Raw genomic sequence first — 12,006 nt, 5'->3', positions numbered from 1 at the left:
AAAATTTGGTTTGCCACACACGTTTGATCATTTGCTCACTGTTCGTTTTCCTGACTCTATGTGGCTCTTATTTATTTATTTTTCTCATCTAAAACTGCCTCATAAGAGGTTCTCCCTGATTCCCAGGGCCTTGGCAGCCAGCACGGGGGATTAAGTTGAAGAAGTAGATAAAGCAAATGGAATTAAAGAAATAATTATAATTTTAATGAAGTCAGAATTGCTGAAGCAAGTCTACAGCTAATGAGTGTGTGAAGAAATGTTGCTGAGTGTAGTTAACTACAAACCAGAGCCTCTTTTAGGGCTTTTCAAAAAAGAGACATATTGACAGAAAAGAGAGTGCTATTAGATTATCCTAACGGCTTCTATTTAATGTCTCTGCTATTCTTAGAGCTTTACTTGTGTTATCTTACTTAATCCCCACAACAACTCCATGAGGTAAGTACAACTGCTGTTCCCATTTAACAGATGAGAAACTGAGCCTTAAGGAGCTTAAATAATCTAAAAATATGCCCAAGATCTCTTAGCTCTGTTAAAAGGTACACTGAGGCAGATTAAAATTGAGTTTATTTGAGTATCCATCTATTTGGATCAGGCAGCGCCCGACCAAAAGTAGTTAGAAGTGCTCCATGAACAGGAGGTTTTTACAGAGAAGACTTGGAAGCAAAGCAAGGGAATTATTTGACTTGACTCTAGTGTTTGCCTTATCTGGGAAAGGCTAGTTGGCTGTTTGTGGTTGGTTGTTCCTAAGTTTTATTTTCTTGGATTTTCACGCACTGACTCTGGCTTACGTTTTGCTTTGCTCATGTAGGCTATCGAGGCATTAGGATCACCCCAGTCTGCTGGCCTTCCTGTTTGATTATGTTAACAGCTACTGAATGGTAGACACATGTGAACCCAGGCAATCTGATTCCAGAGACTGCTGTGTAAAATGCCTTACACATGCTGCCTTTGGGGGCAGCAAACTTTTTCTTTAAAGGGCCAGAATATAAATACTTTAGGCTCTGGGGGTCCTATGGTGTCACTGTTCCTACTGTATTGCAAAAAAGAGCCATAGACAATAATACTTAGAGGAGAGGCATGGCTATGTGCCAATAAAACTTTATTTACAAAAACAAGCCACAGGCTGGATTCGCCCACACCGTACTTGCAGCCCCTCCCTACTCTAGGTTGTAAGAACAGCAAATACTATCTTTTATCAGTTTCAGGTTTTTGGTAGAAACCATGAGAAATTTAAACACTTTAATTTCTGGCCTTAAATAAGAGAAATAGTGATTTGAAGTGGTTTTGAGTTTTCTTTTTCTAATCCCTAACGTCAGTGGTGAATATCCCGGTATGAGAAGGGGGAACATTTCAAAGCTGTGGTGGATTTGTACACAAACCAAACTGAATTCTCAAGCACTTACACCAACATTGCGAATAAACAAATCCAGAGGTTAAACGGTAGAATTTCACTTAGACATAGTTGTTTCTGTTTTAATTATATACTGAGAAAGTGACTTTTTTGGGGCAGAAGGTGTGGTTTTCTCTTCCCCTTTGCATGCTTATTGTAGCCGGCGCTAAAAAGACCTTTTACCCAATTTAAGGCAGCATGATGCAGTAGTTACTAAAATGCTTTCCACGTAAGACTGCTTGGGTTTCTGTGATTCGTTTATTCATTTACCAAGTATTGTCTTGTCTCTGGGTATTCCAGGCTGTGTGTTAGTTGCTAAAAATACGGTGTGAATATAACCAGCAGTGTACCTGCCTTCACAGCGCCTTATCCATGACCTCAAAGTGCTTAAGCCAATTGTGCAGGAGATAGAAAAAACTGAAGAGAACGTACATTTACATAGAGACATTTTATGATTTTTGAGGGGGGGCAATCTTGACCTTTGCAGAGGGGAATGTACCAACTATTAAAAATTTTTCCTTTCAGTCCCAGAAAAAATCCATTTTGAGATTTCCACACAAACTCAGTACTTTTCATTCATATTGAAATTTTAAGTTGTTTTGATTAAATGTTGGAGGTCAAGCGGCTCATCTTCTGATGAAAGTCAGTGCTGGCTGATTTCAAAGAGAGCTTCTGGCTCAACCTCTAGGGATTTGGGTCGGCCAAGGCAAGACCAGGTGATAATCATTTGCCTACATTTGTGCTAAAGAAGATACAGCTGCGCACATTCTACTCTGCGCTTGTAGTTATCAAATGTTGGCAAAAGATACTTATTTAGCTGGTCTGGGGTGGAGCCGATGAATCTATATTTTCAATCAGCATCTCTAGGTAATTCCAATGCAGGAGGTATACATCCCATTTTAAGAAACCTTGAGGAGATTGAAATGGAGAGAGTTCCCATCAGGTGAAGTTTGGTGCCTGGAGGCAGTCAGCAAGGTGTTCTTAAACAAGATGCCTTCGGGGAAGTCAGCAGGCGGAGCTGGGGTGCGGCCCGGCTGAGGGCACCAGTGAGATTCCGCGGGGGGGGTGGGGCGCCTACACACAGGAAGGGGGGCTGCCTTGTGACTGAAGCTCAGGCAGTGAGGTCTGTAGTGGCGTTTCCCGTGCCTCTGCAATACTTTCTTTGTTGCCATAACAACTAATAAGGAGACTCAGTTTGACCTTCTTTGTTTCTCGGAGATGCCTAAAGTGCAAGGGCTTCTCGCACCGTTGTTTTTAATAGGAAAAAGCCAGCCAGAAGCTGCTGGGGAAAGCAGGGCATAGACTGCAAAGAGCGTGCCGGGTGCAGCAGAGCCGGATACGCAGCTGCTGCTAATGACCCAGCGCTCAGCCACTAGCCAACCAGGTTTCCCCCGCCCACCCTTCCCCCAGAGTGCTTTGCTCCTTGTTATCATAGTAACTTTGGCCTTTGGTAATGATGCAGTCCCCTCCTGTACTGAAGAGCAGAGGTTGCTTGGATGGATTTAAAGATGTCGGAGAAGGGTAAGGATGACTATTTTTGCTCTGAGTTTTGACCGGACGGTGACTGCTCGTCGTTGTTGTCTCTCTGCTGTGTTTACATGTTGTGTTTATTTACTTTTTTTCCATTGGAAACCCTAGGAGGCCCAGCACTAGCTTTGTTTTTTTCAGTAGGTAGCTACCCTCCTTTGGCCTACCTAATGAGGCACACGTGGAAGGCTTCTGTAGCAAGGTTCTGTAAGTGCTGGCCAAAGCCAGCCTATCCCTGCTTTTGTCAAAGTTTTATTCAAACACAGCCATGTCCATTTGTTTGTTACCTGTGGTTGCTTTTGCACAACAACTGCAGAGTTGAGTGGTGGTGTCAGGGGCCACGTCCCCTCTACAGGCAAGGTCTGCAGAGTCCTGCTCTGTACGATCCGGGCCTTCTGGAACCAGCTGATCCTCTGGGGACCCTGGTCGTGCAGGCATCTCTTGTCCTCAGCATCACCTGTGAAATGAATGTTCTTGGTGGAAGGGAATGCTTAGCCCTCCCCTGAGCGCAGCCTGCACCCTCTCACTGCAGGGGTCATTTTTCTGCTGTTCCTTTTGCCTGGAAAAACCTTATTTTCTTCTACTCTTGCAAAACCAACACTTTCTTTAGACATTAATTAAAACACCAGGCTCTGAGTTCCTTCCTGGGACCCCCCAGACCAGACGAAGCCGCCAGTTATAAGCTTTTAAGGTACTCAGAGCGGTTCCTGCGTAGCACTAATTACTGTTTATAATGACATGTTCATGTGCTTATTGCATTTTCTGCCTTCTCCATGCTTCTCAAGCTCCCTGAGGGCAGGTACTGTATCTAATTGGCTAAGCTTTGTCCCCCCAGCACCAAATAAAATACCTCGTTAACTTAGTGGGTACTCAATAAATCTTCATTTCATAAAGAAATGGAAAGTGAGACGGCAACAGATACATCATTAAATCACAGTATTAGACAATATAGGTTCTCCCTCAGATGAGTAGTGTAACGCGTGCCAGGGAGCCCTGACTTTTCTGGAATTCCTGTGTGTGCCAAGCATAATCCTTACACCATCCCTGCGAGGGTGATGACTCCAGAGCCCACATGCTTTACTTCTACACTTGTGGTTCCCAAACTGTGTGCTGAGGTGCCCAGGGCGCCACGGTGAGTTCACAGCGGTGCTGTGGGATATATTAAATTTTTGCAGCAAACAGTGATATTCAACGTCTGTTGAACCCTTGGGAACTGCTGGCTGGAGGCTGTTCAGTTTCAACATTAGATCACATTAACTTCATTTCTATGATATCATTTTTGTGAAACTGGGTTTTTGGCAATAAAAAGCAAAAGTACTGTGTGAAAAATCGGTGTGCACCAGTAAATGAGGGTGGCAGTGGGTGTTCAGTCTGATTCCCAGATTTGAGGAACTTCAGTGCCCTATAGACACACACATTCCCTTAGCAAGCAATTGTGGTTAAGAATAAAATTAAAAATATATTTTCTTTTGACTTAGGTGTATTTTTAAATGTTTCCTAATTTGTTAGGACAGCTTAAATGGCTTGGACCAAACAGCTTAATAAATGGAACTACTAGCGACAGGACAGGAATCAAGACTCAGACATAGAGAATGGACTTGAGGACACGGGGAGGGGGAAGGGTAAGCTGGGACGAAGTGAGAGAGAGGCATGGACATATATACACTACCAAATGTAAAATAGATAGCTAGTGGGAAGCAGCCGCATAGCACAGGGAGATCAGCTCGGTGCTTTGTGACCACCTAGAGGGGTGGGATAGGGAGGGTGGGAGGGAGACGCAAGAGGGAGGGGATATGGAGATATGTGTATATGTATAGCTGATTCACTCTGTGATACAGTAGAAACTAACACCATTGTAAAGCAATTATATTCCAATAAAGATGTTAAAAAAAAAAAAAGAAACAGTGACCAACAGAGAATAAGGAAGAAAGGAAAACAGGTTGTTACATTTTAGTTCCTTGAGTGGCACTTCTTTCTTGCTTTCTGAACACAGAGGCTCACATTTTAATTGTACACTGGGTCTCACCAGCTCTGTGGCCGGTCCTGTGCAGAAGGTGCTTCTTGAAGAGAAAGCAAGCTGAGTGGGGCTGAGGATTAGGTTCCAGTTGAGTTTTTCTGCCTCTTTCCTGCTTCCACACGTGGCTTCCACCCAGGACCCCTGCTCACCTTTTAAACCTTCCAGTCCAGTCTTTTAATAATTGACCTCTATTGAAGACAGGCCACGCGGTTCCTGTTTTAAGCGAATGCCCCAAGCCAGTCACGGTGACTGCCCAAAACTCAATAGTGTGGAATTACTTTCCTCATCACTGAATTCCTTTTAAAGCCGTCCCTTCAGAACAAAGAAGGAAAGAGAAACATTTGCTTATCAAAGGAAGCCAGCCCCCAAATTTACTTTGCTTTAGCTGTCATGCAAATTTCAAGCAAGAGGCCTAGCTGGATGGCTTTGAAGATAAAGATCACAGTGCAGTCCTGGAGAGGCTGCAATGGGGTTTCTGATGATTCTGTGATTTACTTGGAGAAGAGCCGAGAACAATAGGAAAAACGCGGCTCTGAAGGCATAAAAGCCCAGTGTCTAATTCTGGTTCTTTCCTTTTGCTGGGGGACACGTCAGTTAGCAGCAGCCACCGGGGGGTGGGGTGGGGGGGGCGGTCAGATACGCCTAGACCAGGATTCCCCAGGGCGGCCTATGAGAGGCCAACTCAAGTTCCTAAGCAAGAAAAAAAAAAAGGTTTATCCTTAAGTGAAGTTCTGGTAAATGTTACCTCAAACCAGTTTCTTTACTTTGCAAACTTCTTGGCACCTTACATTTAGTAAATGTAATGTAATAGCCAAGGGCAGGCTATAGGATGCAGAGGGTTTTTTTGCTTGTTTTTTTTTTCTTTTATATATATTACCTTTTATTTACTTATCTTTATAACATAAGATGCAGAGCTTTTTATTGTGACATGTCTTAAACCAGTTTGGCTGGTGGTGGTTGTTTCTGCATCAGTCGTTTCCAGCGATGAGAGAGACAGGTGAGGGCAGGTCTTCTCACCAGGTCTTCTCACCCTCCAATGGGCCATCGAATAGTTGTCTGCAATGCAGCTGTACCAAATGTCTAGATACATGCTAACGATTACTAGCCAGGAGGTATAAAAACAGTGGTGTGGCCAGACTGGTGGCCCCCCTGTACTTTCAGGTGTTCTCACTGGAGGTGTGGTGAAGATTTCAGCTAAGGTTCTAGTGGGGTGGAGGAGTCCCATAGCTATCCATTGAAAAGAGGAACAGTTATGATTGCAAAGCCTGAGGGCTTCCCTGGTGGCGCAGTGGTTGAGAGTCCGCCTGCCGATGCAGGGGACACGGGTTCGTGCTCCGGTCCGGGAAGATCCCACATGCCGCGGAGCGGCTGGGCCCGTGAGCCATGGCCGCCGAGCCTGCGCATCCAGAGCCTGTGCTCCGCAACGGGAGAGGCCACAACAGTGAGAGGCCCGTGTACTGCAAAAAAAAAAAAAAAAAAAAAAAGATTGCAAAGCCTGTGAGGGACCATTTTTCCAGAGGAAGGTTCTTGGGCCCACAGGAGTCTCATCCCTAATCCTGAAAGGGGTGGGAATGTTTACAGTGTTTCCGTATGTTCTTGACACCTCTTTATTCACCAAGAAAACCCACTTCTAACACCCATTCTGCTAATTAGCCAAGCTTCTGGTGTTGATCAGATGGAAAGGTAGCTGAAGCCACTTCTGGAGTTGAGGGAGTTTGGGGAATGTGCTTTTCTGTTGTTTGGCTTTTGTTTTGTTTTTCTTTTTTTTAGCCAACTTACAACTCCTAGAATGCAGATTTCCAATTAGGGTACTGCAAGTATTAAACATGTAGCTTAAAACGAATGTAACTCTTTTCTCTGGAGCATCTTTCAGGATTGGGTTTCCAAGGACCCCGCTTTAGGAGCTGATGTGTAGGAGGAAAGAATTTTGGGCTGGGAGGCCTCGCTCGATTATTGTGTAGTTGTTTTACTCTGGGCAAGTCATTCAACCTCTCTATGCTCTGATTCCTGAAGCAGAGGTAACAATAAAAATAACTTTTAAAAATGCCTTGCAGGCTACTATAAAAGAGAGAGTAAGAGCTGGAAAAGCTCCAGAAATAGCTGGAACGCAGAGGTGACTCAACATCCTCATCAACAAAATAACAGCAACAATTCTCCTGTCCATTTGGTTAAGACCAAATGAAGTCATAGGTATGAAAACTCTTTGGAAATTGTAAAAAATGCTTCAGATGTGAGGTGCTTTTAGAGTCACTGCCAAGTGTCTTCTGGGGGTAAAATTGCCTCCTGGTTTGCATTGGATAAAACGCCTCTGCCCACAAATTCCTTCCTTCTCCCCCAGCTATAAGATGGAAGTTCTCATGCACATCAGCAATGCAACAGCCTGAGCAAGTAAATGGGCCTCAGCTCACAGGGCCCGATGTCTTCAGAAGGATCCGGGTGAGGCAGGAGCTTGGGTTTTAGAGCCAGGCTGCCTGGGCTCGAGTCCACCTCTGCTGCTTCTAACTGTATATCCTTGGCTCAGCGATTTAAAGTTTGCACCTCTCTTTCCTTACCTGTAAAATGGGAATAACATTAGTCCCTTCCTCTTAGAGTTCTTGTGAGGACAAAATAATACAGGAAAACTGTTAAGAGAGGACCTGGTACAGTGTTATCACTCAAAAAATGTTTTTGTTAATGATGATATTATTTCTAATCGGTTCTAAGCCAGTGCTGCATGGGTACTGTACTCACCATGGCCAGCTTCTCTGGCTGGCCTGGACTTTCCTGGTGTTAGCACAGAAAGTCCAATGTCCAGGGAAGCCCCGAGTCCCAGGCCAACTGGGCAGTTGGTCACCCTAAACCTACCCCAGTAGAACAGCTGAATATTTTGTTGAGTCATGTTCGCATTTTGTTCACAAACACCGACTGTGTACCTTCATGACCAAGAACTGTGCTCAGTAGCGAGGGTTTAGTGTATCTCACTGTCCGGTAGGAGGGGTGTCAGTAAGGTGACTTTTGGATCCCTGGGCCCGGAGAGCACCGAGAGGCATTTTCAGCCACCTGTGCTGCAAACAGCAAGTTTTTATTGAGAGAATAGCGCTCGAGCTAAAATTTAGCAAGCAGATAAGATCTAGCCAGGAAGAAGTAGATGCAAATGACACACCTATTTTTATTGGCCTAGGGAAGACAACTCCAGTGTCTTGTACTGGGAAATAAGACATTTATTAAAAATAAATACAGCCCGGGGAGGTGGTTACTGCAGACACGTTAGCTAATCGACAGGATGCTATTATGTCTCTTTTGCTCGAGTGTTAACAGAGGGCCGAGTGGCCTGGATTAGCGAATTCTGGTGAAAACCAAAGAACTCGCCCAGTTTTCTGCTGAGCTGAAACTTTCCTGAACTGGGTAGTATTTTCAAAGATTTGGTCACACACTGGGACCAGGGAGTCATTTTGTTTTATAGGAATTATGGCTGTTGAAGCAGACACTGCTGATTGCCCACTCAAGCTCCATTTTTTTCTCTACTAAACCTTTTTCCTTACTAACAACCCTTTGGGGGAAGCAGTGATTCTACTTGAAAATACTTACTTTTCCAGATTCTCTGGAAGGTCATGGGACCCAATTCCAGCCCGCAGAAGGCTTCCTTTCCCCCATAAACAAAACTTCTAAGGCAAAGGCTTTTACCCCTCATCCTTGGCACTTTCTTCTTCATCTTGCCTGGAATGCAGATGGGATGGCTGGAGGTAGAGAAGTCGTCTTGCTTCCACGAGGAGCAAAGACACTTGTAAGGATGTCAGAGAGGAAACGAGAAGGAGAAGGGTCCTTTATGACTCCCCGTGAGTAGCTAGACCAGCCCTTGTATAAGGACTGCCCTTGTCTGGACTTATTTCATATGAAAAATTCCTACTTGAGGGTCTCTAGCATGTGTAGTGAACCAGGATCCTAACTGACTTGTTAGGTACTGATTTCAACGGTGTTTGGTAAATGTTGCGAGCATCAAAACCTTGCAGGGATGTGGACTCCCTATAAAATTTTTGTGTGCGCAATGTTTCTAGTTGATGGAGTTTTTATGCGATGCTGTCAGAGCTGCGGTCTCCGTAAGACACAGCAGGTGCGGTGCCTGGGACCCATGATTCTCTTAGAGGCCCATAAAAATCTTTTACTTTTAAAATCAGAAGAAAAAATCCAATTTGGATTATATTGGTCTTCATACAAACCCAGTCGTATAATGTAGTTTTTAATACCATTTTATGGAGGAAGGTGCCCAGGAAGGCAAAAGTATTTATTGGCCCATGAAGGTCATTGTGTGGCCTGGGATACCTCCTCATCTCAAAAAGGAACTGGTCTCATTGCTTCCTGCTCATTTTCCATTCCAGAATCTTCCTTCTCTGGACACAGAAACATGCCCCCATTCAACAGAGGAAACAACGGGCACTGGAAAGGCTTCTGGGTCCAACAGAACTGGGTTTGAACCCCAGTGTGATTTTAGGCAAATTTCTTAATTTCTCCTGGTATCAGTTTTATAAAATTGATTGATTCATACATTTATTCAGCAGTGATTTGAAGGCCCACAGTGTAGCAGGCACTGTCTGTAGGGTAGTTATCTTTAGAGGATTATAGAAATTGATGCATAGGAAACCCAATATCTGGTACTCAATTCTGTTTTTAATTCCCTTGCCCTTGGCTGTGAGCTCCAAGCCTAGGACACAGTCCACTGTTATCTTCTTTCTTGCTGTGTGGAATGTTGGGATTATGAAATAGGCTTCTTCTCAAGATGGGATCCATCTACCTTTTGTAAAAGAACAGTGCTTTTCACTTGAATTTAATTAAGGCCCAGTGCTCCTTCCCACAGTCATTACTGTGGTGTCCCATTATCTCTTCTCTAATGATTTTGTTCTGTATAAGTGTCTGTAAAACTCATTCTCTAAGCACAACAATCAGACAGCAGTGTAGGGTAGGATAATTCAAAGACCCATTTAACCACTTTTCATTGGAAGAAGCTGTCAGAATTTCAGACCTGGTTTATTTTTTTGTTGCAGGGATTTTTTTTTCTTTTTCTTTTCCTTTTGCCTTCTTATAACTCCCTTACAGATCCACCTGTGAAAAAAGCAATTGGTTAATGGAAAAATATGTATTTCCCCATTATAATATACTGTGCCCCATCAGAGCACACTGAAGATTCTGTAGTACATTATAAAAGTGCCAAATATAATTTGTATGCAAACATCTGATGCAAAGGAGGACTTTTATTGTTTTCAATTGCAGGCAGAAAAACATACCAAGTGAATTTTTGACAAACATAGGATAGATCCTCCTGTGATAAGAAAATATCCTAATGCAAAGTTGCCTGCAGAGAAGAGGAGATTTCCCTTGCATTAACTTATTCAGATTCTATGTAAGAAAGAGCAGTGCTTCTTTTCTCCAGGAGACAAGAGACTCAAGATTTCATTCCCTCTTCTATCAAATGTGCCCATTCTCAACCTCTTTGCTCCCTGCCTGGTTCAGGAGTCCCAGAGAGGCATTCCACCCAGAGCAGGAACAATTCCACTGAAGCCTGGTTGGTGTGTAGGACATTAACTCAACAGTTGCCAAGTCTCCACCTCCTGTGTCACCGCAGCCTGGCTTAGATCTTCATGGGACCGTCCTGGTGACTGCATATTCCTTTTCTTATTTGGCCTGTGATCAGATGGTGTCTAGGATGTGGCCAGCAGTGCACAGGGCACTTACTTTAAGAGATCTGATGGTTGGAAGTTTCAAACATAACCAACACATTATTTAACTATGTATACAAATAATTCAGGGACGCTAAGAATGCCCGAGTCCCCCATATGAGCTCCCTGTCGTGTCTTCCATTTCAGCTCTTCTCAGCATACTCTTCAGCTTCAAGCTGAACTTCTCCAGGGGAGCAGGGAAGAATAATTTATTGAGTGATTGTATTCTCTCAGTCAAAAAAAGCCCAGAGTAACACACATACATACATTCTTTCATGCATTTACTTTTCATCCCTCAAATGTGACTAACAACCTTGGTACATGTCCAGCATCATGTTAGATGCAGGAAATATGAAGAAGTAATACACTGAAGTGATTTTTCTCCAGCTGCTTAACCCCATGTGGGAGAGGTCGAGCGGCCAGAGGTGCAAGGTCAATGTTCCCGATCGTCCCGGCATACCGGAAGCCTGCCTGTCCCATCTCCTTGTGTAGAAGCCCCTGGTGCCCCCATTTCAAGGAACTATTGAACAGGCCTCTCGCTATAATTTCCTGCCGGAGAGAGGATGCTGTGATGCGGCGCAGAAGAGGCAAAGCTGTATGAGCAGGGCTCCCGACGGCTGCTCACTGGTTCACTTACTTGGCCATTCGGCACATGCTAATGATGAGTGTTATTATGTGCTTGAGACATTGGAGATGGTGGTGAATAAAACAGACAAGATTCTCTGCCCTCACGGGGCTTACGGTCTAGTTGAGGGAAGTAAAGAATACTTAATATTTGGTGATATTTATATTTTGCCAGCTGTTGATAGTTGCTGCTAAGAAAGCCAAGCAGGGAGGGGTATAGGGAGTTCTGGGTGGGGTCTTGTAATTTTAAGTGGGGTGGTCAAGGAAGGTCACAAAAGAAGGTGATTTTGAGAAGCACCGAGTGGCTCAGCCTTCTAGCATCTGGGAACATGCTAAGAAGGGAAGGAGTGAGAGTGCAAGCCGTGAGGTGGGGATGTCTGAGGACCAATAAGTGGGGGCCGTAGTCTTGCTGGAGAGGAGTGAGTCTGTTGGGGGAGCCGTGCAAGGGCAGGTCAGGGCGCCATGGCCCATCCAGGTTTGGGGAACGGCACGGAAAAGACTTAGGGGAGGAAAGTACAGATGGCATCTCTTTTGTCCAGAATCGCAGAGCAGGTAGCATCTGTGGAAGATGTCGATTTCCAGCCCCTAAAAGCTGAAGGTTTTATACTTGGTAGTGAAAACCTGTGTGTCAATCAGCTCACCTCCAACGCTCATCTTGTACAGAGGAACGTTCTCGCCCTCGTCCCTGTGTGCGTGTGTGTGTGCACCTTTCCGTCACTGCATGAAAACGGCCAAATCAATTTTTTTACGGGTAGGTT

This window comes from Mesoplodon densirostris, chromosome 16, assembly GCF_025265405.1.
Source record: "Mesoplodon densirostris isolate mMesDen1 chromosome 16, mMesDen1 primary haplotype, whole genome shotgun sequence".
In the NCBI taxonomy this organism is placed as follows: domain Eukaryota; kingdom Metazoa; phylum Chordata; class Mammalia; order Artiodactyla; family Ziphiidae; genus Mesoplodon; species Mesoplodon densirostris.
This window is presented reverse-complemented; position numbering follows the sequence as displayed.